The following is a 26,892-nucleotide window of genomic DNA, read 5'->3' as shown; positions in this document are numbered from 1 at the left end:
CTCAGTGCCAGAACAAGCTTGTACCCGGATTGAGGGTGAGGGTGGAGCAGAAACCTGCCCCCAGCAAATAGCCCCAAAGAGTTGGGGGGCTGCCAGCTTGGGACAGGGCTGGCTATAGCCAGGCCTCATCACGAAGCACCCGGAGTGCATATATCCAACCCAGCCTCCCTGGGCTTGAGCTCGGGTCTCCAAAGCAGATGGAGGGCCTATGGCAAAGAACACTGGCCTCCCTCTGCCTGACCATGGACTCTACCCAGTTGCCACCCAGAGTGGAGGAGGGAAGAGGTCACAGTGGGGAGGGCAGACATAGAGAGGGGGAGGCTGGAGAGGGCGTCTGGGGGTTGAAAGAAGCTGACAGGGACCCACATGTGCCAATGGCTGCAAGACATCACTTGCAAACCACAGATTCAAAGATAAAATTATGAAGAATCTCAAGATGGCTACAGAGGGTGGGATCCTTCTGAACCCATGGGGCTCCGTGGGTCTTCAAAAGGTTCACGGAAAATGCATATAATTAAAAAAATTATGGGTGGAACTTCAAGAATTTCTTGCACTTAATGTCTTAACTGCTAGGCCAAACGCCTACCCTTTTATTTATTCTCTTAATCCTGATATACTCATAAAACAGTTTTATAATAGTTAATCCATATGCTTGTGAAAAATAATTTTATTCATTAGAATACAATATTTGTCTATAGTTCTTTTTGCTCAGCTTTATAATACTCAGTCAAAACATGCTTTCCCAAAGGGATATGGGTTAATTTCCTCTCTCCCATAACCTCCAGTATTGCCATGTTATTTTTTTAATACAGTTAGGCTAATTTGCTACCATTTGTATCTGAGTTCTTCTCACACATGTGGCTGATTTTAATTACATATTTATTTAAACACTGAGATATAATTCACTTACCATAAAACTCACCATGCTAGCATATACAATTCAGTGATTATTAGTATGTTCATGATCTGGTGTAAGCACTTCCACTCTCTAATTCTAGAACATTTTCATCACTCAGAAGCCCCACACTCATCTGCAGCCATTCCCTATCACCCTTTCCCCCAGCCCCTCATACCCACCAATCTGCTTTCTGTCTTCATGGGTCTGTCTATTCTGACATGCCATACCAATCAAATCATACCATATCTGCCTTCTTAAGATTTATTTATTTATTCGAAAGGTATAGTTACAGGGAGAAGGAGAGACACAGAGATCTTCCCTCTGCTGGTCCACTCCCCAAATGGCCACAATGGCCAGGACCAGGCCAGGCAGAAGCCAGGTACTCCATTTGAGTCTGGAACTGGTGTTCCTGGGATCCTGGTGTCACAGGGACAGCTTAACCTGCTGCACTACGACACCGGCCCCAGAATCTTGCTTTTTGTTGTTGTTGTTATTAAGATTTATTTATTTATTTGAAGGGCAGAGGCAGAATTACAGAGAGAGAGAAAAAAGGGGAGAAGGGAGGGAGAGAGAGAGAGAGAGAGAGATATTGATCTTCTATCCTCTCTTTCACTCCCCACTCCCCAGAAAGCTTCTTTGGCTGGGGCTGGGCCAGGCAAAGTCAGGAGCTTCTTCCCAGTCTCCCAAGTGGGTGGCAGGGGCTTAAGGATTTGGGTCATCTTCTGCTGCTTCCCAAGATGCATTGGCAGGGAGCTGGATCGGAAATCAAGTAACTGGGACTGGAACTGGCACCCATAGGGGATGCCATTACTGCGGGAGGTAGCTTAACTCACTATGCCACAATGCCGGCCCCAAGATTGCAAATTTTTGAGTTGTGATAGGAAAATTATAACTTGGTGTCAACCAAAGAGAAATTATTTCTCAGGGAGCCCTCAGAGCCAATGAAGCTGTTGTAAGTTTCTAGTTTCCAGTTTGATTCAAACTGGCAAACACTGGTTAATGCTGATTATAAATGTTTAAACCCTTGGTACTCCACTGATTTGAAAAATAAGCAGAGTGCCTGATGTCAAGGAGCTTACAGTCTAGAAATGAAGTCCCGAGACAAGGCAAGATGTAAATCCTCAATGACAATCAATCAAACAAAGAGCAATGGGCATTTGCAGAAGGGAAGAATCAGAAAAGGCCGCCTGAGAAGGGGGTCTTGATTAAAAAAAAAAAAAAGTCCACAATCTTAAAAAATTATGTATTTACTTCAGGGGCAGAGTGAGAGGTACGGAGAGAGACAGACATAGAGCTCCTATCTACTGGTGCACTCCCCAAATGCCCACAACAGCTATGAGCAGGCTAATGCCAGGAGCCCAGAACTCCATCCAGGTCTCCCAACTACTCGAGCTAACACCACTGCTTCCCAGGATGTGCATTTTAGCTGGAACCCAGGCACTCTGACATGGGACATGGGTGTCCCAAGTAGCCAAACATATGCTCCAGGGTTCAAGTTTGACAAATGGAGATAGTGGGAATAGCCCTGCAGGCAGAGGAAACAGCACAAGCTTGGAGACAGGAAACACAGTGATTCAGTGGTTCACTTCCCAAACAGCTGCAATGGATAGGGCTAAGCCAGGCCAAAGTCAAGAGCCCGGAACTCCATCTGGGTTTCCCACGTGGGTGGCAGGGGCCCGAGTATGGGGCCATGATCGACAGCTTTCCCAGGTGCATTAGCAGGGAGCTGGATTGGAAGTGGAGCAGCTGGAGCTTGGATCAGTGCTCTAGTAAGGGATGGAGGTGTCACAAGCAGAGGCTTAACCTGCTGCCGCAGCGCTGGCCACAATGCCAGCCACCGAAACGCCACTTTGACTGGCATTAGGGCAGTAGTTGGAAACAAGCCTGGAAAAACAGCCTGGGGAATACCTCAGAATACCTGTCCTGAGCTGGAGAGGCATGTGGCTGCCATTGACAGTTTCTGAGCAGAAGCGTCTTTTCCCTTCCCCTTCTTTCCTTCAGCTCCCTTCCTCCCTCCCTCCCTCCCCACTCCCTCCCTCCTTCCTCCCTGCCCCCTCCCTCCCTCCACCTCTCCCTTCCTTCCTCCCTCCCCCCCTCCTTCCTCCCTCCCTTCCCCTCTCCCTCCCTCCCTCCTTCCCCCCTCCCTTCCCCTTCCCTTCCTCTTTCTCCCCCCCCCCCCCCCCCCCCCCGCTCCCTCCTTCCTTCCTTCCTCCTGGTGGGGCTGCACCTACCTTGGAGCTTTGGAAATCACCGAGTGGCTGGATAGCATCACTAACTCCCTTACTTAATGCCTTCCCCGGGGTCCCCACTGCACTGAGACTAAAACCCAAACTTTTTATAGACTCTGCTTTCTAACTCATCTCCTCCTCCCCCCACTTTATTCAGTACATTCCACTGCCATCAGCCTCTTCTCATTTCCTCGAAAACAGCCAGGGTCTCTCTCTCCTCCCTTGCCCTTCCTTCTGCCTTGAACACTCTCCCCTGCAGGGTGTGACAGGCAGTTTCACCTTGCCTCCTGGTATTCACACACTTGTATAGCCACTCCCTCCACTACTCCCCCCCACCCCAGTTGCATTTAATGATTCACTTTAAGTGAATAGAATGCAGTAACAATGAGGGCTACCAAAAGAAAGGGTTCCCGTTTGGGCTCAGTCTCCCTCCTTACTCCCTTGCAGGCTCGCTCCGAGGGAAGCCAGCTGCTATTTGAGCTCTGCCTTTCGGAGAGGCTCCTGTGGCAAGAAGCCCACAGTCAGCAAGGACCAGGGGCCTGCCTAGAGCTGAGTGGGTGGGGCCGGAAGCCCATCCTCCTCCGGAGCAGCCTAGGGTTGACAACACCCAGCTAACACCTGAGCCTGAGACACCAAAGCTAAGCCCTGCCTTGATCACTGACCCACAGAGAGTGAGATAATAAATGTTGTTTTCAGCGAGGGCACCGTGGGATCACTTGTTCTTCAGCGATAGGTAACTGACTGACACGGCTGCCTCAGTCTCCTCCATGGCTCTGCTCAAGCCTCAGAGGCCTTTCCTAACTACCCTGGCTAGAGTAGCTTTGTCCCCATCGTGCCTCTTTCCCAAGTCACTTTATATTAGAGTGCCCTGTTTTCTGTCTTTGGTAGAACTTACTACCCTCTTTAATTAAGTCACTTACTGACATCTCACAACTACAGCGTCAGCTCCCAAAGGATAGGGCTGTTGCATGATCTGTTTCCTGCTCACTCTCCAACACCCAGCCGAATTCCTGGTTCAAACACTTGTAGAGTGAATGAATGGCAGTAATGGTTCTGAATTATTTCCAGGTGTTCAGCAGAGCCAGCTCCTGTGACCTGAGCAAAATCTCTGCTTTGCTAACACCGCTGACGGCCAGCAAGGCCTGGGGCTGCTTTCAGGTTTTAGAACAAGGTCTGCTTTTATTTTATGAGTCAAGAAAAGTCACTTGCCAAAGCCACAAAGCTAATGGCGGAGCTAGGGTTCAAACCAAGGTGTATCTGTGTTCAAAGCCCATTCTGTTGCAAAAGATAAAAAGATTTTAAACCAAGTAGTATACAGGAGACAATCTTCAAGGAACTGGGGGGAGGGGGAAGTAGCATACTCTCTCAGAAAATCATGTGCTAGTCCACAGGCAATTGAAGTGGAAGAAACACGAGGCTTTAGGCTGCTTAGAAACCTTCCGTGTATTGAAAGGATCAAACAGGAAGCTGCCCAGTGATGGCTGGGTGCATCATAGCAGAGGCTCCTGTGCTAGCTGGTGCTTGCTACCAACCCCCCACCTCCAGGTGGCTTTGCAGGTGCAAGTGTCTGACTCTCTCTCAGGGGATTTGTGGCCCCTGCAGCAGATTTGTGTGAGCCCTGACGATTCACGATGCAGTGCCTAGCGGGGACTATAAGAAGTAGCATGGTTTAAGATGATCAAAGTCACAACAAGACTGTCCACCCCCTCACTTGTCCCCTCCCACCCCCAGTCTTCCAAACAACAGCAAGAGTGAAACCTGATAGGAAGGCAGTGTTCCTGGCTGGGGTCCCACATGGCTTGGTGTTCACAGTCCCATCCTGTCGCATTCCACTGCACACGAGTAGTGTGGCCTTGAGCAGGGTCTCTCTTGCACACTGCAAAAGCTCTCAGCCTAACCCTCTTATTTTGGCCTAGCCAATGTAGCCTGGCAGCATCTAAACTACAAGTCCATTGCTCTCGCCCTGGGGCCTTTCTGACATGTTCACAGGACTCCACTCAGCTCTCCGTATGGCAGTTAACACACTGCACATCAAACTTGGACAACTGGGGTGGCGACTGGGGGTCACTCGTGGATAGAGATGTCTTCTATCTTCCTTGGATAGACAAGTCTCAGGAGACCCCAACTATCTTAGATGCGCTGGGCAACTCCATAACACCCTGTTGTGTTGGTTATCTTTCCTCCCTCTGTCCCTCATTCGTGGCCTCTGTGATCATTCTCCCCCATCACACTGTGCGCCCGGAAGCCTCTGTCTTGAGCTCCACTCTCCAGGAAGTGGAGATGACTGACTTGTCTCATAGGGTTTATTTGCATCTAACTGAAAGGGTCGGTGTGAGTGTCAAATAATCCACAGAAATCTTGGGGCACAGCAAGTTCCCTTTCTCCAACTTTCAGTTGGGCATGTACATGTTTTTGATCATTCGACTGAAAGCGAATAAAAGAAGGACCTAGAGGTGCTCCACATAGATAATTGTCACTGATGAAGCCAATGACAAAAATGTTGGAGACACCCCCCCCAATTCAATAACCTGGGAATCCCTGATGTCAAACAGAATTTATTTAAAGATTGCTTGAGTATGCTACTCTGAGAGGTATTCTGGGGTGTGGGAGGGTTCTCAAATAGAGAATTGGTATGACTGGTATTTGGAATTATTTTAAGGAACAGGTTTGGGCCGGCGCCGCGGTTCACTAGGCTAATCCTCCGCCTTGCGGCGCCGGCACACCAGGTTCTAGTCCCAGTCGGGGTGCCGGATTCTGTCCCGGTTGCCCCTCTTCCAGGCCAGCTCTCTGCTGTGGCCAGGGAGTGCAGTGGAGGATGGCCCAAGTGCTTGGGCCCTGCGCCCCATGGGAGACCAGGAGAAGTACCTGGCTCTTGCCATCGGATCAGCGCGGTGCGCCGGCTGCAGTGCGCCGGCCGCGGCGGCCATTGGAGGGTGAACCAACAGCAAAGGAAGACCTTTCTCTCTGTCTCTCTCACTGTCCAGTCTGCCTGTAAAAAAAAAAAAAAAAAAGGAACATGTTTGTTTACCAGACCTTTCTGAATTGAATGTGTCCCTTTTATACTGTACCTGGTTTAAAAAAAAAAAAAGATTTATTCACTTATGTATTTGAAAGGCAGTGTCAGAGAAAGAGAGAGACAATTGGGGGAGAACGAAAGAGAGAGATCGTCTATCCTCTGGTTCACTTTCCAAATGGCAGCAATAGCTAGGTCTGGGCCCAGCTGAAGGCAGGAACCAGGACATCATCTGGGTCTCCCATAGGGGTGGCAGAGGCCCAACACTTAGGCTTTTCCCACTGCCTTCCCAAGAGTATTAGCAGGAAGCTGGATCCAAAGTGGAATAGCCAGGGCTTGAATGGGCACTCCGATATAGAAAGCTGGTGATGTAAGCAGCGGCTTAACCCACTGGGCCACAAGGCCAGCTCCCTATGCCTGCTTTATACTTAGCTGTCACAGGTGGTCAATGGTGTCACAAACTAGACATCATGGAGAGCTACCCCAAAGAATGCCCCATATGTGGACAAAATCCTGAATATCAGAATCATTGCTGTCTTTTCCGTCTCTTCCATAACCCACGTCAAAAGCAACATTCAGTTCCTCAGAGCATTCTCTAGAAATGTCTGTTTCCATCCACCTTTTATTTGGCCACAGCTTAGCTGTCTGCAGACTCTTTCCTTAGAGGTGACGTCCTCTCCTCTGCTCTCCCTTTGTCCAGTTTAGAACCATTCCTAAACTTTCAGCTCTTTTTCCTTTCTCCTGCTCTTCCCGAAGCCATCCCAGATGCCCGTCTTGCTGCTTCTCCTCTTGCCGCTGGCATCTCAGTGAACAGTATCACCCAAAAGGAGAGACCCTCTTCTGAAGTCATTCCCAGGGCCTGGAATTTGCTCCTCATCGACTACCGAGACCCACTCAAGGCCTGAGTTGAGGTCACAAGCAGCTGCCTCCGTCCAGGATGACAGCCCCCTTTTGTAAACGTCATCCTACCTAAGGGTACACCTCGGAGCCCCCTGCATGCACCCTTAAGCAGCTAGTTAAACAATTATATGTGTATAAGTTGTTCCTTGGACTTGGCTTGTCCCAATTTGTGGCATGCAGAGTTTGAGTCATGACACAGGGAAGGGGAGCCCAGGCAGGGGTCAGCCGTCTCCCTGCATCGAGGAGAGGAAGCTCAGAGCATGCACAGACCAAGGGGGCTGCCGTGAGCAGGACAGAGTATCAGAGCAGAGGGTTCCAGAGAGACTACTCCAGACTTTCAGGGGTTTCTCCTTGAGCAGTCAGCTGAGTACTGATCACCACGTGTGTGAGGGAACCCAAAGCCAGGTAAAGAACCATTCAAAATCTTAGAGGCAATAGTGCCTGGCATTCACAGAAGGCCTGGGAGTACCATCTCTTCCCACCAGCCAGACTGGAAAAGTTTATGATTAACAGGGCATGGACCAGGGCACAAAGATGGGTGTTGTTTCACTAGGAGAATAATTAGCTCTGAACTGAGTCAATTTACTGGTCTGGTCTCACATATCAAATTATGAAAGCAAAGTTCAAAATATTAAACCACTTGCAAGGGAATTAACTGCATGCCCAAGCAAAACTCAAGAATATCTATAAGAATCAAAAATATCTACCACTCAACAAGGCAACATTTATAATGTCTGGCATTCAATCAATGATATATAATCCTGCAAAAATGCAGGAGAATATGTTCCATCATGGACAGGAAAAAAAAATCATTTAAATGAACCAGAATTTATACAACTGTTAGAAGCAGGGATCAATTACATTACAACAGTCATTGTAACTGTATTTCTTATGTTGAAAGTTAAGTAGAGACATGAAAATATCAAACCACTCAAATCGAAACCTTCATTGTCTGAGATTAAAAATACAATGGATGTGACTAAGGGCAGATTAGACATTGCTTAAAAAAAACAGATTAGTGAACTGAAAACCTAGCACTAAAAACTACCCACATGAAACACAGAGAGAACGGTGAACTTAAAAAAAAGAAAAGAGGGGCAGGTGTGTGGTGCAGCTGGTTAAACTGCTTTGTGGGACACCCACACTCCATATCAGAGCGCTGATTCAACTCCTAACTAGTCTGCTTCCAATCCAGCTTCCTGCTAATGCACTCCCCGGGAGGCAGCAGGTGATGGCTCAAGTACTTGGGTCTGTGCCAACCACATAGGAGACCTGGGTTGAACCCGGGGCTCCTAACTTCGGCCTGACCGAGCCCTAGCTCGTGTGGGCATTTGGTTAGTGAACCAGCAGATGGAAGATATTTCTCTCTCTGCATTTCAAATAAATAAGATTAAAAAAAAAAGGCAATCATAAGACAGGAGAGGAATTGGAAGAGCCAAAATACTTGAAGAAACAGTGGCCAAAATTTTCTTTCATTAAGTAAAAACTATTATCCCACAGATCCAAGTTGCTTAATGAACCCTAAAAACAAGAGGTGTGAAGAAACCTAAACCAAGAAAATTGTAATCAGATTGCTGTAACACAGCGATAAAGAGAAAAATCTTTAAGTAGCCGCAGGGCAAAGACAAACAGAGGGACAGGGACATTTATAGTAATAGCAGATTTCTTATCAAAAATAGTAAGAGATGGTAATGGAAGATTGTCTTTTTTCTTTCTTTTTTTTTTTTTTTTTTCCTTTTTTGACAGGCAGAGTGGACAGTGAGAGAGAGAGACAGAGAGAAAGGTCTTCCTTTTCTGCTGGTTCACCCCCCCCCCCCCCCCAGTGGCTGCTGCGGCCGGTGCACTGCGCTGATCCGAAGGCAGGAGCCAGGTGCTTCTCCTGGTCTCCCATGGGGTGCAGGGCCCAAGCACTTGGGCCATCCTCCACTGCACTCCTGGGCCATAGCAGAGAGCTGGCCTGGAAGAGGGGCAACCGGGACAGAATCCGGTGCCCTGACCGGGACTAGAACCCCGTGTGCCGGCGCCGCAAGGTGGAGGATTAGCCTAGTGAGCCGTGGCGCCGGCCCCAGATTGTCTTTTAAGATGTTTAAGGGAGAGCCCGAGGAGCCGCAGCCACGACTGAAGCGGATGTGAGTCCAAAAGCTTACCCCCTTGCGGATGCCCACCTCACCAAGAGGTCCTGGACCTGGTTCAGCAGTCGTGTAACCACAAGCAGCTTCGGAAAGGGGCCCGCAAGGCCACCAAGACCCTCAACAGAGGCATCTCAGAGTTCATTGTGATGGCCGCAGACGCTGAGCTCCTGGAGATCATCTTGCATCTCCCGCCGCAGTGTGAAGACAAGAACATGCCCTACGTGTTTGTGTGCTCCAAGCAGGCCCTGCGCCGGGCCTGTGGGGTCTCCAGGCCTGTCATCGCCTGTTCCGTCACCATCAAAGAAGGGTCACAACCGAAACAGCAGATCCAGTCCATTCAGCAATCCATTGAAAGGCTCTTAGTGTAACCCGTGAGCTCCGCCACACCCTCAGACTGACTCCTCATCATAGTGTCTGTGTTAGTGTAGCATTTTCAGCTGCTTCCTATTAGGAAATACTGTGGTATGAAACCTGGTCTCTGCACTTTTGTATTTTGTTTGTTTACAGGGTTGTTTCTCCCCATCTCCCTGCCATCCTGTTACCCTCCCTCGTGAATAGTGCTGTAATGCCCCAAACAGATGGAGGCAGCCTTCAGAGGCAGGAGGGGCAGGAGAACGTGGCTGAGCAGATCTGGTTCCTTTCAGGCTTTGACCTCCTGCTGTGTGCAGGGGATCCTGGGAGTGAACGCTGGCCACTTTGTGTCCCTTGTGCCTGGCATAGGGAATCATTCTGTACCTGTTACAATGAGTGAGAAGCCTCCTGTGCTCTCTAGGGGGTGGTATACTGACTGGGGATGAAGCCTGCATTCTCTGAGGTTGTTAGGCTCACGTCTGAGCACTGTATACTCATGTACCCCTGGTGTTTGCTTTTGGTGTGACATTGTGTCCCCAACCCTGAGGGCGGCATGGGACTCCACATGCGACTGGGTGAATGAGATACGGCCTTTGACCTAGGACTTGAAGGAGTCAGGAGTGGCAGAGGGTCAGCTGGTGCTGGAATGAAGGATTCTGGGAAAATCATGGAGGCCTGGCTGGAAGCTGCAGTGCAGCCGGTGGAATCCAAGGAAACATGCTCTCTGAACGGGGCCGTCTTCAGTGGACACCTGGCACTGGCTCTGAGAGCTTAGCCCTGTCTCCTGCCACAGTGGGTCATGGATTCTTTATCATGACAGTGCTAACATGTCATTCACTGTGAGCATCTTAATACAAATATATTCATATTTCCAATTAAAAAAAAAGATGTGTAAGGGAAAAAATTCTGTCAACCTAAAATTCTTTACCTTTTAAAGTGAAGGAATTAAAGACAGAAAATACACCAGTGGTTGCTAGTGTCTGAGGGGAAGGGGTGAACGAGCAGAGCCCAATAATGAGTACAGGTTTTTTTGGGGGGGAGAGGGCGATTAAATGTTCTGGAATAAGATAGTGATGATAGCTGCGCAAATCTGAGAATATACAAAAAACACACTGAATTGTATACCTTAAAAAGGTGAATTTTATGGTATGTGAATTATATCCCAATTTTTTTTAGAATAGTACATTTTTTAAAAAAAGACTTATTTATTTATTTGAACGTCAGAGTTACACAGGGAGAGGAGAGGCACAGAGAGAGAGAGAGAGAGATCTTCCATCTGCTGGTTCACTCCCCAATTGGCCGCAACAGCCGGAGCTGCGCCGATCCAAAGCCAGGAGCCAGGAGCCTCCTCCGGGTCTCCCATGCGGGTGCAGGGCACAAGGACCTGGGCCATCTTCTACTGCTTTCCCAGGCCACAGCAGAGAGCTGGACGAGAACTGGAGCAGCCAGGTCTCGAACCAGTGCCCATATGGGATGCTGGCGCTTCAGGCCAGGGTGTTGACCTGCTGCACCACAGTGCCAGCCCCTATATTCCAATTCTTAAAAACTAAAACAAAACAAAACAAAAACCCACAAAATCCATGAGGACTTTTTCAAACATAGTAAGAATTTATCACAAGTTAACCTGACCAACATTACAAAAGAGACTTAAAGGTGTCCTACACAGAGAAACAAGGAGACGTTTACTCTCATGAAATAAATTGAACAGGACACCAAAAAAGCGAAAGTCCTCCCATGCTCATGGATTAGAAAAATTATTAAAATGTCCATATTGGGGCTGGCTCTGTGGCGCTGTGGGTTAAGCCGCTGCCTGCCGTAAATGTGTGCCGGAGCTGCGGCACGGAAGTTAGGTCTCCACTTACATTAAGCAGCATCCCATATGGGCACTGATTCCGGTCCCGGCTGCTCCACTTCTGATCCAGCTCCCTGCTGATGGCCTAGGAAAGCAGTGAGAACGGCCCAAGTCCTTGGTCCCCTGCACCCACATGAGAAACCCGGAAGAAGCTCCTGGCTCCTGGTTTCAGACAGGTCCAGGCCTGGCTGTTGAAGCCATTTGGGGAGTGAGCCAGCAGACAGAAGATCTCTCTCTCTCTCTCTCTGCCTCTCCCTCTTTCTCTATAACTCTGCCTTTCAAATAAGTAAATCTTACAAAAAAACAACAACAAAAAAACAAGCTTATATTACCCAAAGTGACTTGGCAGGTTTAGAGAAATCTCCATTAAAATATCAATGACATTATTCACAAAACTGGGAAAAATATCCTAAAATTCATATGGAAACACAAAATAATCTGAATAGCTAAGGTGAACTTTAACAATAAGGACGGAGCTGGAAGCATCACAATACCAGATTTTAAGGCACACTATAGAGCTATTGTAACCGGAACAGCATGGTGCTGGCATGTAAGTAGAAACAGACCAGTGAAAGAGAACAGAAGCCCCAGAAATAAACCCATACAGCTACAGCCAACTTATCTGAAGTAGGAGCCAATAAGGTGCCCTGTATTAGAGACCATCTCTTCAATAAATCGTCTTGGGAAACTAGATGATATTGAAACAAGATTCCTAACTTGGGGTCAGGGCTGTGGTTTAGCAGGTAAAGCCGCCGCCTGCAGTGCCAGCATCCCATATGGGCGCTGGTTTGAGCCCCAGCTGCTCCACTTCTGATCCAGTTCTCTACTATGGCCTGGGAAAGCAGCAGAAGATGGCCCAAGCCCTTGGGCCCCTGTATCCACATGGTAGACCCGAAGAAGCTCCTGGCTCCTGGCTTCGGATCGGCACAGTTCTGGCCGTTGCAGCCAGTTGGGGAGTGAACCAGTGGATGGAAGACCTTTATCTCTGTCTGTCTGTCTGTCTCTCTCTCTCTCTCTTTCTGCCTCTCCCTCTCTCTTTGTGTAACTCTGACTTTCAAGTAAGTAAATAAATCTTTAAAAAAAGATTTCTAACTTTACTCATCCTAAACAAAAATAAACTCAAAATGGATCAAAGATCTAAATTTAAAACCAAAATCTATGAAACTATTAGAAGAAAACATTTTAAGACATTGGCACAGGCAACAAAAGAAAAAACAGGATTAATATCAAGCTAAGAAGCTTCTACACAGCAAAGACAACAAGGAAGAAGACAGCCAACATAATGCAAAAAAAATTTGCAAACTATTCATGTGACAATTTTAAGGAACTCAGAAAACTCCACAACAAAATAACCAGCAATTCAGTTAAGAAACGGGAAAAGGATCTGAATAGATATTCCTCAAAAGAAGAAATACAAATGTCTAACAAATACATGAAAAATGCTCACTAGCCATCAGGGAAATGCAAATCAAAACCACAATGAGGCATCATCTCACACCAGTTAGAATGAGAATTGTCAAAAAACCAAAAAGTAACAAATCCTGGAGAAGACATGGAGAAAAGGGAACCCTTATACCCTGTTGATGGAATGTAAGTTAGTATAGACATTATGGAGAACAGTATAAGGTTTCCTCAAATCCCCCCACTCCTTGAAATATAGATCTATTACATGACCCAGTAGTCCAACTTCTGGTTGTATTTCTAAAGGAAATGAAGGTGACATATGAAAGATAAACTTGCACTTCCATGTTCATTGCTGCTCTATTCATAGTAGCCAAGATTCGGACTCTACCTGGGTGGCCATCAGTGGATGAACGGATAAAGAAAATGTGTAGCTATACACAGTGGATTATTCTTCTTCTATCAAAAGAACATTTGCAGCAAAATGAATGGAACTGGGGATAATCATGCTAAGTAAAAATAAGCCAGATACAGAAAGACAAATATTGCATATTCTTTATCTTATGTGGAAATAAAAATAATGGTAACATATATATTCAGTCTGAATTTAAGAGCATGATTACTCGCAACTGGGAAAGGTGTGTGGGGAAGGTTGAATAAGGGGTGAAGGTAACAGGTTCTGGTGTTTTGCGGCCGAGTGGGTGACTTTCGCTCATGGTGATGCATAATCTGTATAAAAGAGTAGCTGGTAGGTTCCAAACACAAAGGAAAGGTAAGGAAACGGAACGGTTGCCTGGCTGTCATAGTCAGTTTAAGTTATGTATATGGTCTCATTGTATCCCTTGAAATATGTACATATCAAATGTTAATATAAAATTCAAAAATACATCTTTAAAAAGGGTGGCAACAATGCAAGTATCCATTTATAGGGGACTGGTTAAGTGAACCTTGGCATAACCAGCCCAAGGCAGCTCTAAAAGGAGAGATCAACAAATTACAATGTTAAATGAAAAAAGCAGGAAAATAAGAATAAGAATTTTTAAAAACTTATTTATATTTCCATAATGGATGCGCATGCTCCCTCCTCCCTCCCTGAAAAATGAATCAAAGTAGTTATACTGGGGGATGTGGTGAGATTTGGATCTGTAAGGGAGTAAGACTTTTCAATGTCTACCTTTTTTTTTTTTTTTATATAATTTTTTTTTTTTTTTTTTTTGACAGGCAGAGTGGACAGTGAGAGAGAGAGACAGAGAGAGAAAGGTCTTCCTTTTGCCGCTGGTTCACCCTCCAATGGCCGCCGCTGCAGCCGGCACACCGCGCTGATCCGATGGCAGGAGCCAGGAGCCAGGTGCTTTTCCTGGTCTCCCATGGGGTGCAGGGCCCAAGCACCTGGGCCATCCTCCACTGCACTCCCTGGCCACAGCAGAGGGCTGGCCTGGAAGAGGGGCAACCGGGACAGAATCCGGCGCCCCGACCGGGACTAGAACCCGGTGTGCCGGCGCCGCAAGGCGGAGGATTAGCCTAGTGAGCCACGGCGCCGGCTTCAATGTCTACCTTTTAATGTTAAGGGTTAGGCCGGCGCCGCGGCTCACTAGGCTAATCCTCCGCCTTGCGGCGCCGGCACACCGGGTTCTAGTCCCGGTCGGGGCGCCGGATTCTGTCCCGGTTGCCCCTCTTCCAGGCCAGCCCTCTGCTGTGGCCAGGGAGTGCAGTGGAGGATGGCCCAGGTGCTTGGGCCCTGCACCCCATGGGAGACCAGGAAAAGCACCTGGCTCCTGGCTCCTGCCATCGGATCAGCGCGGTGTGCCGGCCGCAGCGCGCTGGCCGCGGCGGCCATTGGAGGGTGAACCAACGGCAAGGGAAGACCTTTCTCTCTCTGTCTCTCTCTCTCACTGTCCACTCTGCCTGTCAAAAAATAAAAATAAAAAAAAAAATAAAAAAATAAAAAAAAAATGTTAAGGGTTAAAGCACTGCTGGTATCCCATCTGGGTTCGGTTCAAGTCCCAGCTGCAGTACTTCTGATTCAGCTCCCTGCTAATGCACCTGGGAAAGCAGAGGAAGTTGGCCCAAGTCCTTGGGCTCCTGCCACCCACGTGGAAGTTCCAGGCTCCTGGTTTCAGCCTGGCTTAGTACTCGCAGTTGCAGCGATTTGAGGAGTGAACCAGTTCATGGACAATCTCTCTCTCTCTCCTCTCTCTCTCTCTCTGTAATTCTGCCTTTTAAATAAATAATGAATAACTCTTATAAATAATGCTCACTTATTTTCTATATAAACTAAAATTTAATTTAATAAAGAAATATAAAACTACACAAAGGATTGAAAAGCATTGGAAACTATATGATAACCATGTAACTTTTTTTGACTTTTTAAAGATCTATTTATTTATTTGAAAGTCACAGTTATAGAGAAGGAGAGGCAGAGAGGGAGGGGGAGGGGGAAGGAGAGGGGTAGAGGGAGAAGGAGAGGGAGAGGGATCTTTCATCTGCTGGTTCACTCCCTAAATGGCCATAACAGTCAGAACAGTCAGGGCTGGGACTGACCAAAGCTAGGAACCAAGAGCTTCATCCAAGTCTCCCATGTGGGTTAAGGGACCCAAGCACTTGGATCATTTTCTGCAGCTTTCCCAGGTGCAGTAGCAGAGAGCTGGATCAGAAGTGGAGCAGATGGGACTTGAACCAGTGCCCGGGATGCCAGCACTGTAGGCGGCAGCTTTACCTGCTATACCACAGCATCAGCCCCAAACTATTTAACTTTTAAGTTATTATTTAAATATCTTTAAAAGACAACTTACTTTTTTTAACAAAAATATTTATTTATTTATTTATTTATTTATTTATCTGAAAGAGTGACAGAGAGAGGGGGAGAGACAGACACACACACACAGAGATCTATTGGTTCACTCCCCATTTGGCCACAATACCCAGGTCTGGGCTAGGCCACGGCAAGGAGCCAAGAACTCCATCTAGGTCTTCACATGGGTGTCAGGAGCCCAAGGACTTGGGCCAACTTCTGCTTTTGCAGCACATTAGCAGGAAGCAGGATCAGAAGTGGAGTAGCAGGACTCAAACTGACACTCCTATATGGGATGCTGGTGTTGTGAGAAGTGACTTAACTTGCAGTGCCACAATGCTGGCCCCAACAAAGCTTACTTTTTAAATGAAAATAATGATGAAATAATTTTTAAAAATGCATTATGTGATTTAAACCACACACATCAGTAAAATGTGTAACACTACATATATTAAAAGGAAAATAAGAGAATATTATAAACATCTTTATTTCAATGAATTCAGCAACTTAGACTTGGTCAACTTCCTTGAATGAAACAAATTATCAAAGTTATTCAAGAAGAATTAGATGATCTGAAGAATTTTACAGCTATTAAATCCATTGAATTCATAGTTTAAAATCTTTCCATGGAGGGGCCGGCACTGTGGCTCAGCAGGTTAATGCCCTGGCCTGAAGCGCCAGTATCCCACATGGGTACAGGTTCGAGATCCGGCTGCTCCATTTCCTGTCCAGCTCTCTGCTATGGCCTGGGAAAGCAGTAGAAGATGGCCTAAGTCCTTGGGCCACTGCAACTGCGTGGGAGACCCGGAGGAGGCTCCTGGCTCCTGGCTTCGGATCAGCATAGCTCTGGCCATTGCGGCCAACTGGGGAGTGAACCATCAGATGGAAGACCTCTCTCTCTCTCTCTCTCTCTCTCTCTCTCTCTGCCTCTCCTCTCTCTGTGTAACACTGACTTTCAAATAAATAAATAAATCTTAAAAAAAAAAAAAAGCTTTCCATGGAGAAAACTCTAGGCCCAGATGATTTCTCTGGTGAATTTTACCAAAGAGTTAGGGAGGAAATGATATTGGGATTATTCAAACTCTTCTCTGATATCTAAACCAAAGACTATAGGGGAAGAAAACTGAAAAATGGTCCCTATGAACATATATGCAAACATTCTAAACAAAACCTTAGCAAAGCAAATCCAACAGTACTTACAAAGGGTAATCTATTGTGAGCAAATGATGTTTATCCCAGGAATTCAAGTTGCTTTACTTATTTATCAATATTTATTTTATTTATCTGGAAGACAGAGAGAGGGAGAGAGAGATCTTCCGTCCCTTACTTCACTCCCCAGAGGCCATAACGGTTGGGGCTGGGCCAGGCTGAAGCCAGGAGCCAGAATTCTACTGGGTCTCTCACTTGGGTGGTAGGAGTCCATGCACTTGGGCCATCTTTTGCTACCTTCCCAGGCATAGTAGCAGGAAGCTGGATCCAAAGCGCAGGGGATGCCAGCGTCAGAGACTGACGATCAGGGTCTTTTTTAACATTCAAAACTCAGTCAATGTTATTTATCATATCGACAAACTAGAAAGGGAAAGCTATATGACCATCTCAATAGAGGCAGGAGAAACGGATCTGATTAAAAACTCCTCGAAAATGAGAAATAGAAGGGAATTTCCTCAACTAGATACAAGGGCATCCAAAAACCCTACATCCACCATCACATTTGAGGGTGAGTGACTGAGTGCTTATCTGTCTACTCGTCATTATGCTAGAGATTCTAGCCAGCGCCATAAGCAAGAAAAAGAACTAAAGAGCATCCAGAAGGAAGTAAAATTGTTTTTGTCTTTGGGATGACATGATATTCCAAGTAGAGAATCTAATAGTCTTCCAATTCTATTGTGGGTTTAGAAAAAGTGATCTTCCTAAGTTTGTAAGACACAAGATCAGTATAAAAAATCAATTCTATATGCCTTTTAAACAAATAACAACAGTTAAAGAAGATACTTGGTTGGCAAATAAACACCTTAAACAGTGTTCCACATCATTACACACAGAGAGATCCCTTAGGAAAATACAAATTAAAATCACAAGAAGATACCAATACGTAGTCACTAAGATGGCTAGAATTTTAAAAATTCATCATTCCTTGTGTTGCAAATGATGCAGAGGGTTCACAGCCCTCACACACTGCTTGTGAGAATGTAAAACGGTATGTTCACTTTGGAAAAAAACTTTTTCCAGTTTCTACAAAAAGTTAAACATATGCCTGCATGAAACCCAGCCATTCCACTCCTGTGTATTTTTCCCAGAGAAAAGAAACTATATATCCACACAAAGACTTGTACCCAATGTGCACAGCAACTTCATTGGTGATACCTATGTAGTGACTTACTGAAAATTCACACCCACTTGTAGGCAGGTGAGGTATCCCCATCTTCCCAGGTATTGTTAGGAAATGGGGGAGAGAAATGCTAGGTTAGCCACTTGCACTTGCACCACGGGGGCTAATGCTTCAAAGTGGGTTGTGAATTTCAACCTGAATAATACCTATAACGTACATTGTGTGATGCCACGCTCGCTGCATATATTCAGCAGCATGGCTGCTGATGACGAAGATGATAATGATTTTACACTGTACGATAGTCCGAAACCAGGAGACGGAGGCTAGAATTGAGAGAATCTAGGATACACGGGAATCTTTACCATATTCTGCCATATGTCTTACAGAAGTTAAATATAGGCAGCACTTTTTGTAAGGAAGCAGTACTGAATTTTCTGCAGGGAGTGAGGTCTGCAGACTTCATTCCTTTCACAAACAGATTTGCTGAATTAGGGCCCAGCGATTGCATCAGGGCCTCCAGCTGTCCGGGTATGAAAATGAGAAGGTTTCTGAAAACATATCTCCTTTTGTCAGAAGAGGAGACCCTGGCTGGCGCTGTGGCGTAGCTGATACAGCTGCCCCTTTGTGGCCGGCTTCTCACGCAGGCGCCAGTTCGTGTCACAGTTGTCCCACTTCCAGCCTGAGAAAAGCAGTGTTTGGGTCACTGCCACCCACGTGAGAGACCCGGATGAAGCCCATGGTTCCTGGCTTCAGCCTGGCTCAGTCCTGGCTCTTGGGACCATCTGGGGAGTACACCAGTGGATGGAACACCTCTCTGTCTCTCCCCCTCTCTCTGTAACTCTGACTTTCAAATAAATAAATAAATTTTTTATGTGTCAAAAGAAGAGACCTACAGTGTAGCCCTCTAATTTTAGTGCATCTGGGGAAGCAGGTGACTGTTTATTGCATGGCAGGGCCATTCATTGTTCACGGGAGGCCATTTTCCATCTAGCAATCAGCATCATTTAGTGTTATCATTCGATTGCCAAGTAATTAGTGATTTTCAGAGAAAAACAGGAAAGCATGAGCAAGCAAGAAGACAATATAGAAACTTTATAATTAACGTCCTCATGGGTATATTTCCAGAACTTTTCCCATACCCTTTTTAAAAAAAAAATAGATTTATTTTATTTATTTATTTGAAAGTCAGAGTTACAGAGAGAGGAGAGGCAGAGGTCTTCCATCTGCTGGTTCACTCCCCAACTGGCCACAATGGCCGGAGTTGCACTGATCCGAAGCCAGGAGCCAGGAGCTTCTTCCGGGTCTCCCATGCGGGTGCAGGGGCCCAAGGACTTGGGCCATCTTCCACTGCTTTCCCGGGCCATAGCAGAGAGCTGGATCAGAAGTGGAGCAGCCGGCTCTCGAACCAGTGCCCATACGGGATGCTGACGCTGCAACTCAAGGCGTTAACCAGCTGAGCCACAGCGCTGCCTATGCCCATATCCTTTTTTTTTTGTTTTGTTTTTGTTTTTGTTTTTTTGACAGGCAGAGTGGACAGTGAGAGAGAGAGACAGAGAGAAAGGTCTTCCTTTTGCCGTTGGTTCACCCTCCAATGGCCGCTGCGGCCGGCGCACTGCGGCCGGCGCACCGCGCTGATCCGATGGCAGGAGCCAGGAGCCAGGTGCTTTTCCTGGTCTCCCATGGGGTGCAGGGCCCAAGCACCTGGGCCATCCTCCACTGCACTCCCTGGCCACAGCAGAGGGCTGGCCTGGAAGAGGGGCAACCGGGACAGAATCCGGCGCCCCGACCGGGACTAGAACCCGGTGTGCCGGCGCCGCTAGGCGGAGGATTAGCCTAGTGAGCCACGGCGCTGGCCCCCATATCCTTTTAAAGAGAAACATGTAAGTAGTGTTTTGCAAATTGCTTTTCATACACTTGGCAATATAATCAGAAAATGTTTGCATTTTAGTTGACATTTTCCTACAATATAATTGATTGTTGTATAGCTATACTATTTATCTATTTTTTTAATGTTTATTTTAAAGTCAGAGTTACCGAGAGAGAGAGAGATCTTCCAACCACTAGTTCATGCCCTAAATGGCCACAACAGCCCGGGCTGGGGCAGGCTGAAGCCAGGAACCAGGAGCTTCATCTCTGGTCTCTCACATGGGTGGCAGGGGCCCAAACACTTGGGCCATTCTCCACTGCTTTTCCCAGGCCATTAGCAGGGAGATGGATTGCAAGTGGAACAGCTGGGACACCAGCCAGCACGTAGGGAATGCTATACCCACTGTGCCACAATGCGAGTCCACTATTATCTACTTAACTAAGCTCCTAATCTGAGATTCCAACTAGGCTTTTCAGACCATCTTTGATTCTATGACATGATTTTTAAAAAAAGATTTATTTACTTATTCGTTTGAAAGACTGAATGACAGAGACAGAGAGATCTTCCACCTATGGGTTCACTCTTCAAATGGCTGCAATGGCCAGGGCTCAGCAAAGATAAAGCCAGGAGCCAGAAACTCTATCCTGGTCTCCAATGTAGGTGGCAAGGGTCCAGATACTTGGGCCATCCTCTGCTGCTTTCCCAGGTGCATTTGCAGGGAGCTGGATGGGAAGTGGAGCAGCCAGGACATGAACTGGCACCCATGTGGGATACTGGTGGTGCAGTCCGTGGCTTTAACCTGCTGAGCCACAGCGCTAGCCCCTAGGAGAAATTCTTCAGAAGAGGAACTACCTGGTCAAAGGGTAGGAATATTTTAAAGATTTTTTTTATCCATTTTCCAATTGCCCTTCAAAGAAGTTCTATAACTCTTACTGTTGGTGCACCTAATGTTGCTTTAAGGTAAACTCCATAAAGACAGAGTATGATGAACTCATGTATGATTAACGTGTCCCTTTCTATTTGTGAGCAGCCGAGTACAATGTGAACGGGACTGCTCTGTCCACCTAAGTTGGGATGAGGATAGGCAGCTCTGGGTTACTGGGGTAAGGCAGATGGATTTCTTCAGAGTTGGGGAGCAGGAGCTGTGAACCCAAGACAAAAATAGAAGAAACAGAATAAAGGAGACGCCTACTCAAGGAAAGACGAAGCAATCAATAGTGTATTTTTTTTTTGACGGCTGGTCTTGTAAAATTGTTTTTCTGAACGCAATTTTTAAAGGATGTAGGGGCTTTAAGGAGGTCAGTCCAAGGCTGGAGGGAAAGGTGCCAGGAGGGGGTTGCAGGGTCAGGAGCCAGGGGAAAAGAGGCCCTAGGAGGTCTGGGTTGAGAATCTAAGGACCAGCCTCGGGCTGCACTTCACATTCACCCAGTGCCCTTCTGTGGGGAGGAGGTGGGCGGTACTGGGGCTGCTGCGCCAGCCTTGTGCTTAACTATCTCCCACCTTCTGTGAGTGGAGGGCTGCACCCAGAAACCACCTGCCTTTTTCATCCACTAAAGCTGTGCACACAGGCAAATCGTAACTTATACAAAGGATGAAACAATTCATAGAATTCCTAAGTAGGAGTGTGCTGCAGGGTTTTATAACTAGGACAGAATGTTGGGCATGGCCTAAAACCTCCATTACAGCATGGCGCCTGGCGGATGTTCGAGGGGCGTGTCTGAGGCTGCCGAGGTTAAGCTACGTAAGATCAGACCACCGGCAGGGATAGGTCCACTTTGGTTCCGGACACGTGGACAGTGCGTGATCCCTATACTTAAGATGCCCCTGTGCGTGGTCCATCCACGCCTGCATGACCTTTTCGCTAATTGGCTCCCCTACTGTGCATGTCTTTTGTAAGCCTTATAAGCCTGTACGCTTCCTCAATAAAGTAGTTCGTGCTTTGACAGAACTTACGGGTGCTTGCAGTGTGCTTGATCTGTCGAACACCTCTCCCGTTCGCCTTGTCTGGGAGTGCTTGTACTGTTCCCTGCCGGTCAGGGGCCAGCCTCAGGCTTAAGACCCCAACAAGTGTGCCTCAGGATTTTATAACTAGGACAGAGGAAAGCCTATCAGAAAAAGCCTAGCATCAGACTTAGAAAGCATAGGGAATGCTGGTGGCACATGCTAGTGATAGAGTGGTGGGCACTGGTCATAGACCCAGGGAGAACATGCAGAGTGAGGAAGACAAAAGGACCAAGGCAAAACCCAGGGAGGGCTGAATCTCTGGGTATGGGTAGGGCCAGAGAAGGAGAGAAATGAATGGCAGGAAACAAAGGAAGAAACCAGCAGTATGGTCATTGGCTGGGGAAGGGAAGAGACAGGGAGGCCACCTGTGCCCTGTGTTAACATACGTGAGGTTTCCTTAAGGAAAAGGGATTGCTCTGTATAATATGTATATAACAGATATTTGTACTACCTAAGGGGTAAGACAAAACCCAGTAGGTGAAGATGCAGATAAGGGAATCTGGTTAGCTCAACATAGAGTAGTAGTTGGTATTCTTTTAAATTAGTTTGTTTTTCATCAAAACATACTAATTGCACCTGCTTATGGGGGTACAATCTGATCTTTCTGTACTATGAGTAGTTAGTGTTTTGTCTATCAGGATGTCTTCACTGCCAAGCTTCTCCTGTTAATAACCTAGCTCTTGGTTTTGGAATGGGCAAGGACCCAGATTAAGACAATAATATTATCCCATCCTTCTGGTCATAGTGACTGGTCCAAGGATGGGCACATGAACCCTGCTAGAACAATCAGAATCCTTATCCAAATATTTTCTAAATAGATGGTTTCCTTCCTTCCTTCCTTCCTTCCTTCCTTCCTTCCTTTCTTTCTTTCTTTCTTTCTTTCTTTCTTTCTTTCTTTCTTTCTTTCTTTCTTTCTTTCTTTCTTTCTTCCTTTTTTTTTAGATTTTATTTACTTGAGAGGTAGAGCTACAGACAGAGACAGGGAGACAGAGAGAGAGAGGTCTTCTATCTGTTGGCTCACTCCCCAAATGGCCACAATGGCTGGAGCTGGGCCAATCCGAAGCCAGGAGCTAATCTTCCAGGTCTCCCATGTGGGTGCAGGGGCCCAAGCACTTGGGCCATCCTCCATTGCATTCTCAGGCCATAGCAGAGAGCTGGGTTGGAAGAGGAGCAGCTGGGACTGGAATCAGCGCCCATATGGGATGCAGGTGCCACAGGCGGAGGCTTAACCTGCCATGCCACAGCGCTGGCCTCTGGATGGTTTTCTTTTCTTCCCTTTTGGTCACTGAATTTTCTGGCTGTGGGCCCAGAACTGTTTTGGGACATGCACTCTGCTGGACCAGGAGAGGCCATCTGAGGGAGAAGGACTTCATCACAAGCTTTCATAACATGGATTAGTTATGGGGCACCTGATTAGAGAACACGATCTGTGACACAACTGCTATCATTACAACCTCATCAAGAACTAAAAGTAGAACAGGACGAACACATTTGGAAAAGCAACACCAGCTGCAACGCCCACGTGACTTCGTGCTTTGTTTATCAAAGCAGTGAGTGAGAAAGCTGATAAAATGTGCACAGGTTGTGCTAACGATGAGAGTGGTGGGGACAGCGAAAGAAGAACTATTGCTCTTGAGAAGAGCCGTGTGTAACATAGAAATAAAAGACAATGACAAACCTAGTGTCAGACTAGGGTAATATTAAACGATGAGAAGCATAGGCAAAATAGAATAAAATGCTTTTTGGCAAGAACAGGAAGAATCTTCTAGGAGAATAAAGAGATCAAGGAAGGGTCTTATTTAAATTAAATCTATTAGGGACTGGTGCTGTCCCGCGCTGTGGTGTAGCAGGTAAAGCCTCTGCCTGTAGTGCCAGCATCCCATATGGGCACTGGTTAGAGTTCTGGCTGTTCCACTTCCAATCCAGCTCTCTGCTATGGCCTTGGGAAGCAGTAGAAGATGGCCCAAGTTCTTGGGCCCCTGCACCCGCGTGGGAGACCCGAAAGAAGCTCCTTGCTCCTGGCTTCGGATTGGCCCAGCTCTGGCTGTTGCGGCCATCTGGAGAGTGAACCAGTGGATAGAAGACTTCTCTCTCTCCACCTCTCCTTCTCTCTCTCTTACTTTCAAGTAAATAAATCTTAAAAAACAAACAAACAAACAAACAAACAAAAAAACCAAGAAGTAATCCTCATTAGAAAGTGACTTCAGAAAGGATAACTTTAAAAAAAATTAATTAAATCTATTAGATTACCCATGGAAACTGTCATGTTTTTAGATCAAATAGTGGGCTACAATTAAATTAGTGATGGAGATGGAATAGAAAAGTATCTTAGACCAAGGGCAGTAAACATAAGTAAAAGCATGGATAGGTCAGAACAGAATAGGTACAGTATGCTACTGTTTGTGTAAAAGGGGAAGCAAAGGGCATAGTATTGACTTGTATAAATTTTAAAAGTTTCTGGATGTGCAGAAGAAATATTAGTGATTGACAGGAGTAATACAGAATCCAGGTGAATGGGAGACAAGAGTGGAGGGAACATTTGCTGGAGTTTGCTATATTAAACTAGTGTTTAATTCCAAGAGAGGATTAGGTGGCCCAACTAGTGGGTATTAAACCTTGCAGAACGTTGAATGCCTTACTACAGGGATTATACTTTCATTTTTGGTACTGCAGAAACACTCAAATCTTACTTTTTAAAATGGTTTATTTATTTGAAAGGCAGAGTTACGGGGTTGGGGGGGGGAGATATGCACAGAGAGAGAGAGAGAGAGAGATCTTCTATTTACTGGTTCACTTCCAAAATGGCTGCAAAGGCCAGGAGTGGGCCAGGCCAAAGCCAGGGGCCAGGTGCTTCTTCCAGGTCTCCCATGTATATGTGCTGGCGAAGCGAGCACTCCAGGTCACCCATGTAGGCGCAGAGCCCCAACCACTTGGACCATCTTCTACTGCTTTTCCCAGGCCATTAGGAGGGAGTTGGATTGGAAGTGGGGCAGCCAGGATATGAACCACTGTCCATATGGGATGTCAGCATCTCAGGTGGTGGCTTAACCTGCTATGCCACAATGCCAGTGCTAACACTATCAAATTTTAAACATAAGAATGACCTGATAGTATCTTCATGGAAGGAGTAAGGAGTACCTGTGCAGCACTGCAGTGCAGGAAATGTTACATTCCTTTGAGTTCCAAAATAAAATCAAATTGGCTTTGGCTCCCATTTTCCAGAGCTGACAAAATAAAACACAATTTCACTGGCCTTGTGGAGGGGAGTTCTCCAGCCCCCACCAACCCTAGCAGAATTTGATGCATTCTGAGAGCTTATGGGCGTCCTAAAGAAGACTCTTTCAGCCTGTGGTCTGAATTTGGCTGTTTCTTCCTACCCTGCGGGTAGGGCCAGCTCTGCAACTGCAGGCCTCAGTGCAAAATGAAAATGCAGAACACTTTAGTTAAAAAAAAAAAGTCATTAAAATGTCCAAGATGACTACAGCTGAGCATTAAGCCAAAGGTAGGATCCCGCTGAGCACTGAGCCCTGCATGGATCACAGGCCCATGAAGCTGGCCCTACCTTGAAAATAGGTAACCCAGCAACTACATTTTCCCAAGGCATGGTGACCATTGCCTGCGCCCTGGGCTTTTCCTGACCCCCACCAGCTGTAACTGAGCTGGCTCCAGAGCACGGCTGTCTCGCTTCCTGGGACCCCCCCTCAGTTTTCTGGTCATCAAAGCCTGAAATAACGACTTGGGTACAAGACTATTTGAGAAGTTGGCCCAGGAGCAGGAACAATAGGTTGTAAATGAAGGCAAGAGAGCCAGGCAATGTATGTGTGACAGGTGTACATATGCGAGAGCTGGCTGCTGCTGCAGCAGGAGGGGACACGGCAAGAATTTAAAGGTGTGGGGAGCAACTGGGACTAGACTGTTACTCGAATTAAGACTTATTCTATGCATCTGCTCTCCCACAATATGGCGCTGAGAAGGGAGAAACAGCTTCTACACAGCTGCCTCCAGTTCAACCAATAAACTGTAGGACCTGCTCCTGATTGGAGGAGAGCAGCGTACTCAGCGTGTGGGTAGCAGAGTTGGGATTGGTGGAAGAGGACTATAAAGGAGGAGAGAGACAACATGCACCAGGAACATCTAAGGGGAACATCCGGATAACATCTGAGCAGCCCCCGAGAGGGCTGGCCGGCGGTGTGCCGCTCCCCTGCGGAAGTGGGGAATGTGGCAGGGGGAACCGCCCTTCCACGGAGGTGGAAGGGTCGGTAGCCAACCCGGGAAGAACCAGCAGCAAACCCGGGGAGGGCAGAGCAGACAAAAGAACAGCGCAGGGTCCTGTGTCGTTCCTCCACGAAGAGGGGGAGCGACATAATGGTGCCGTGACTCGGATATGAAGCCTAGGCAGGGTCTAGTGTCGTTCCTCCATGAAGAGGGGGAGCAACAAAAGGGTTTGAAGAGGTGCACAAGGGGGATTCCTTACAATGCTTCCCTAACTTTAGTATGGGTGCAAACCACATAGGGACATCATTAAAGTTGCAGATTCCTACTCGTTAGGCTGGGGTGCATTTCTACACACTTCCCAGCACTGCCAGTCTGCAGACCACATTTTGAGCGGGAACCATTGCACCATAACCATGGTCTCAACCCTTAGCCTCTCCACCTGACTTTCCAAAGGTTTGGACTTGGTCCCTAACCCTTCAGCCCCAGAGCCCTGGCTTCAAAGAACAGGGAAGGAAACAAAGAGATCCCTTTCTGTCTAGAAGACAGAGCCTAAAAGACACATGGTACTCAATTTCCTCACCAGGTTATCTGCACAGGTCTGCTTTGTGAATGTACTACAGGTGGCAGTCTGAGGCATGAAAAGGAACCGTGGAGGGATGACAGTGGATCAAGGCCGACCTGGGAGGCTCCTGGAGGTCAGGATAGAAGCAGCCAGAAGAGACTTTTCCCAGGTCAATTCACGGGCTGAGGAAGCCAACTGGATGCTATCAGGAGAGTGAGAAGGAATGAAGCCAACTCCAGAGTTTCCACCCTGGATGATCCCACAATGATGAGGGTACAGTGACCAAGAGGGGCAGAGACAGCAGCTAACTTTTAAGAGCTATACATCTTTATGTCTCAAAGAAGAACTA

The 26,892-nt window shown here is 46.9% G+C and overlaps 1 long non-coding RNA gene and 1 pseudogene across 3 annotated transcripts in view; one reads left to right on the top strand and one right to left on the bottom strand.

Annotated features, from left to right (window-relative positions):
- LOC127490298 (uncharacterized) overlaps window positions 1–26,892 on the bottom strand; it is an 85,956-nt gene that overhangs the window by 9,141 nt on the left and 49,923 nt on the right. Inside the window, exon 3 of one of the 3 annotated variants that reach the window (XR_016229234.1) lies at window positions 5,992–6,115. The exons of the other annotated variants lie outside the window; for them this stretch is intronic. This is a non-coding gene — a long non-coding RNA (uncharacterized LOC127490298). The remainder of the gene's footprint in view (window positions 1–5,991; window positions 6,116–26,892) is intronic. 3 annotated transcript variants of the gene reach the window in all.
- LOC100357041 (NHP2-like protein 1 pseudogene) lies at window positions 7,214–9,684 on the top strand (annotated as a pseudogene).

This window comes from Oryctolagus cuniculus, chromosome 2 (genome assembly GCF_051225735.1).
Source record: "Oryctolagus cuniculus isolate XC-2025 breed Fujian yellow rabbit chromosome 2, ASM5122573v1, whole genome shotgun sequence".
NCBI classification, from domain to species: Eukaryota; Metazoa; Chordata; class Mammalia; order Lagomorpha; family Leporidae; genus Oryctolagus; species Oryctolagus cuniculus.
The sequence above is the reverse complement of the archived record's forward strand: the minus strand, read 5'-3'. Positions and strand labels throughout refer to the sequence as shown.